General features: G+C 33.9%; 1 long non-coding RNA gene across 1 annotated transcript; it reads right to left on the bottom strand.

Annotated features, from left to right (window-relative positions):
• Window positions 1-1,306: 1,306 nt before the first annotated feature.
• LOC129163686 (uncharacterized) lies at window positions 1,307-2,865 on the bottom strand. Its single transcript, XR_008563490.2, has 3 exons — window positions 2,604-2,865; window positions 2,327-2,420; window positions 1,307-2,205 (listed from the first exon to the last, which is right to left on the bottom strand). It is a non-coding gene; the product is annotated as an uncharacterized lncRNA (long non-coding RNA).
• Window positions 2,866-5,321: the final 2,456 nt, after the last annotated feature.

Genomic DNA, 5,321 nt, shown 5'->3' with positions numbered 1-5,321 from the left:
GTTTTCAAACAAGCAGACTCTTTCTGACATCATGTAAAAACAAGCAGACTTTCTGACATCATCTAGAAACAAGCAGACTTTCTGACATCATGTAGAAACAAGCAGACTCTTTCTGACATCATAAAGAAACAAGCAGACTTTCTGACATCATGTAGAAACAAGCAGACTCTTTCTGACATCATGTAAAAACAAGCAGACTCTTTCTGACATCATGTAGAAACAAGCAGACTCTTTCTGACATCATGTAAAAACAAGCAGACTCTTTCTGACATCATGTAGAAACAAGCAGTCTCATTCTGACATCATCTGGAAACAAGCAGACTCTTTCTGACATCATGTAAAAACAATCAGACTCTTTCTGACATCATGTAGAAACAAGCAGACTTTCTGACATCATGTAATTACAAGCAGACTCTTTCTGACATCATGTAAAAACAAGCAGTCTCATTCTGACATCATGTAGAAACAAGCAGACTCTTTCTGACATCATAAAGAAACAAGCAGACTCTTTCTGACATCATGTAAAAACAAGCAGACTCTTTCTGACATCATGTAAAAACAAGCAGACTCTTTCTGACATCATGTAGAAACAAGCAGATGCTTTCTGACATCATGTAGAAACAAGCAGACTCTTTCTGACACCATGTAAAAACAAGAAGACTTTTTCTGACATCATGTAAAAACAAGCAGTCTCATTCTGACATCATGTAGAAACAAGCAGACTCTTTATGACATCATAAAGAAACAAGCAGACTCTTTCTGACATCATGTAAAAACAAGCAGACTCTTTCTGACATCATGTAGAAACAAGCAGATGCTTTCTGACATCATGTAGAAACAAGCAGACTCCTTCTGACATCATAAAGAAACAAGCAGTCTGCCTCTGACATCATAAAGAAACAAGCAGTATCTTTCTGCCATCATAAATAAACAAGCATTCTCCTTCTGATATCATGTAGAAACAAGCAGTCTCCTGACATCATAAAGAAACAAGCAGTATCTTTCTGACATCCTAAAGAAACAAGCAGTCTCCTTCTGATATTATGTAGAAACAAGCAGTCTCCTTCTGATATCATGTAGAAACAAGTAGTCTCTTTCTGACATAAGAAACAAGCAGACTGCCTCTGACATAATAAAGAAACAAGCAGTATCTTTCTGACATCATAAAGAAACAAGCAGTGTCCTTCTGACATCATAAAGAAACAAGCAGTCTCCTTCTGATATCATGTAGAAACAAGCAGTCTCCTTCTGATATCATGTAGAAACAAGATATATATTTTTGATATATATCAGAATATATGGCTGTGTCTCAATTCAGGGTCTGCATCCTTCGAAGGACCCAGCCCACCCGGCCGACGTGGGCTGCGTCCTCCGTCGGCCGGGTAGACCGGATGTTAACGGCTGTGAATTTGGACAGGCCTAGCCTTCATGAACTCCCTCGGCGAACGTTCCGTCGCCTAGCAACCGTGGAACCGCTGGGCAGAAGGCAGAAGGAACCTTAAACGATGGAGCTCGACGTTTTATTTAGCTTTTTAACCCCCAGAAACCCAAATTTAGAAAACAACTGCAAAATATTTTTTAACCTTTCACATGTTGTTCTAGGAGGCCAGATAAACGGGCCTATTTACACATTTTAACAGCCAATAGTGTTGCAGAACTGAATAGGACCTATTAGCAATGTAAATGTGGTTTAAAAAAGAAAAAAAATGGGGAAGGTTTATTTTTGTAGACTTAAATCTGATGTTGTAATACTACAACCGTGGGTCTCTGGGGGTTAATCATTTCCTTGACTGTTGGAGAGCTAATTCAGAGAAAATACTTTAGACTAGCTGAGCCTGAGCAAAGATGTGATAATAGTTTTTAATACTTTCTAAGGGTCTTACTTTGACCAAAACCGATATATCACCTTTTAAGACTTTTCAAGACCCAGCGGATACCCTCTAGTAAACAATTCTCATTTGTAAACAAAAATAAAATTGAAGAGTTTAATGCAGAACTGATTTTATTTAGATATTTCTTTTACATGTACATGTTTAATCTTCCTTAACCATTTTTTTCTAGCAAAGTAAAAAGCTGTCAAAGTTCTTCCTTCTCTCCTGTGCTCCTGCTGCTCTGCCTCCCTCTGCAGCCTCATGTCCTCCCAGATCAGCTCCAGAAGCTCATCGCTGGCACCTTCCCCTGGATGCCCATTTTCTCCAGAATAGTCTTAACAAACATGTAAGAAAAGAAACAGGAAGAGAAAAGAGGACAACGGGTTATTCCTTTCATGTTTTCGCAGAAAAAAATATACTCAAACGAGTTTTTAAAATATGAGATGTTATTGTACCTCCATGCCACAGCCGCCGAATACTTTGCTCCGGTGATCATGTGGTCCATCTCCGTCCTAAGCTTAATAAATTCCCTGGTTTTCTCTTTTGGTCCTAAAATACAAACTTCTATTAAAATCAGGGGGAAACGTAGCGGGAGAAGTGCGACACCGAGCGCGGCCGAACATACGAGCCGAGACCGCAATACAAGCACTTTTACTGTAACATTTCTAACTAAAATAACGTTCATGTATCACAAAAAGTCCTTAAACTGACAGTTTTCAAGTTTATACTTACATTTATAAGCGCAATCCTCTCCGACAGCTCCCGCTTCACTGTCCGCCATTGTTTTTAAGTTTTTCTGCCGGCCGGCCCGCAAGGCATCTTGGGAAATGCTACCTATTGAAGGATACACCCGACCCATCCTTCATTCAGGCGAAAAGAAGGCCGCATTCGTCGACCGCATTTGAAGGAGTCTTCGAATTGGGACAGGCCGAGTCGCGGCGCTGTGACGTAACCGGCCGACGAATCCGGCCGAGGTAGGATGCAGACCCTGAATTGAGACACAGCCTATATGTGCTTGTTGAATATAAATCTTCATTAAAACGTTTAAATGTTCGTTTTTAAAAACATTAAAATCATCATTAAAACGTTTAAATCTTCATTAAAATGTTCAAATGTTCGTTTTTAAAAACGTTAAAATCATCATTAAAACGTTAAAATCTTCATTTAAACATTAAAATGTTCATTAAAACATTACAATGTTCATTAAAACATTAAAATGTTCATTAAAATGTTTAAATGGTCATTTTAAAAAACGTTAAAATGTTCATTAAAATGTTGAAATGTTCATTAAAACCTTAAAATGTTCATTAAAACATTAAATTCTTCATTAAAACGTTTAAATGTTCATTAAAACATTAAAATGTTCATTTTTAAAAATGTTCAAATGTTCATTAAAATGTTTAAAGGTTCATTAAATCAATTAAATGTTCATTAAAACGTTAGAATGTTCATTAAAACTTTTAAATGTTAATTAAAATGTTAAAATGTTCATTAAAACGTTTAAATGTTCATTAAAACGTTAAAATCTTCATTTTTAAAAACGTTAAAATGTTTATGAAAACGTTCAAATGTACATTAAAACTTTAAATTCTTCATTAAAACATTAAAATCTTCATTAAAACGTTAAATTCTTCATTAAAACGTTAAAATGTTCATTAAAACATTAAAATGTTCATTTTTAAAAACATTAAAATGTTTAAATGTTCATTAAAACGTTAAACTCTTCATTAAAACGTTTAAATGTTCATTTTTAAAAACATTAAAAGGTTCATTAAAATTTTAAAATTTTAATTAAAAGGTTAAAATGTTCATTAAAACGTTAAAATGTTTTAAAACAAGCAGACTCTTTCTGACATCATGTAAAAACAAGCAGACTGTCTGACATCATGTAAAAACAAGCAGACTTTCTGACATCATCTAGAAACAAGCAGACTTTCTGACATCATGTAGAAACAAGCAGACTCTTTCTGACATCATTAAGAAACAAGCAGACTTTCTGACATCATGTAAAAACAAGCAGACTCTTTCTGACATCATGTAAAAACAAGCAGACTCTTTCTGACATCATGTAGAAACAAGCAGACTCTTTTTGACATCATAAAGAAACAAGCAGACTCTTTCTGACATCATGTAAAAACAAGCAGACTCTTTCTGACATCATGTAAAAACAAGCAGACTCTTTCTGACATCATGTAAAAACAAGCAGACTCTTTCTGACATAATGTAGAAACAAGCAGATGCTTTCTGACATCATGTAGAAACAAGCAGACTCTTTCTGACATCATGTAGAAACAAGCAGACTCTTTCTGACATCATGTAGAAACAAGCAGACTCTTTCTGACATCATGTAAAAACAAGCAGACTTTTTCTGACATCATGTAAAAACAAGCAGTCTCATTCTGACATCATGTAGAAACAAGCAGACTCTTTATGACATCATAAAGAAACAAGCAGACTCTTTCTGACATCATGTAAAAACAAGCAGACTCTTTCTGACATCATAAAGAAACAAGCAGACTTTCTGACATCATGTAGAAACAAGCAGACTGTTTCTGACATCGTCTAGAAACAAGTAGTCTCCTTCTGACATCATAAAGAAACAAGCAGTCTGCCTCTGACATCATAAAGAAACAAGCAGTCTCCTTCTGATATCATGTAGAGACAAGCAGTCTCCTTCTGATATCATGTAGAAACAAGTAGTCTCTTTCTGACATAAGAAACAAGCAGACTGCCTCTGACATAATAAAGAAACAAGCAGTATCTTTCTGACATCATAAAGAAACAAGCAGTCTCCTTCTGACATCATAAAGAAACAAGCAGTCTCCTTCTGATATCATGTAGAAACCAGCAGTATCTTTCTGACATCATACAGAAACAAGCAGTCTCCTTCTGATATCATGTAGAAACAAGATATATATGTCTGATATATATCAGAATATATATGTGCTTGTTGAATATAAATCTTCATTAAAACGTTTAAATGTTCGTTTTTAAAAACGTTAAAATCATCATTAAAACGTTTAAATCTTCATTAAAACGTTTAAATGTTCGTTTTTAAAAATGTTAAAATCATCATTAAAACGTTAAAATCTTCATTTAAACATTAAAACGTTCATTAAAACGTTAAAATGTTCATTAAAACGTTAAAATCTTCATTAAAATGTTTAAATGGTCATTTTAAAAAACGTTAAAATGTTCATTAAAATGTTGAAATGTTCATTAAAACATTAAAATCTTCATTAAAACATTAAAGTCTCCATTAAAACGTTTAAATGTTCATTAAAACATTAAAATGTTCATTTTTAAAAACGTTCAAATGTTCATTAAAATGTATAAAGGTTCATTAAATCAATTAAATGTTCATTAAAACGTTAAAATGTTCATTAAAACTTTTAAATGTTAATTAAAATGTTAAAATGTTCATTAAAACGTTTAAATGTTCATTAAAAT

The sequence above is a fragment of the Nothobranchius furzeri genome, chromosome 11, assembly GCF_043380555.1.
Source record: "Nothobranchius furzeri strain GRZ-AD chromosome 11, NfurGRZ-RIMD1, whole genome shotgun sequence".
Lineage (NCBI taxonomy): Eukaryota > Metazoa > Chordata > Actinopteri > Cyprinodontiformes > Nothobranchiidae > Nothobranchius > Nothobranchius furzeri.
Note: the sequence above shows the minus strand (reverse complement) of the source record. Positions and strands in the feature narration are given on the sequence as shown.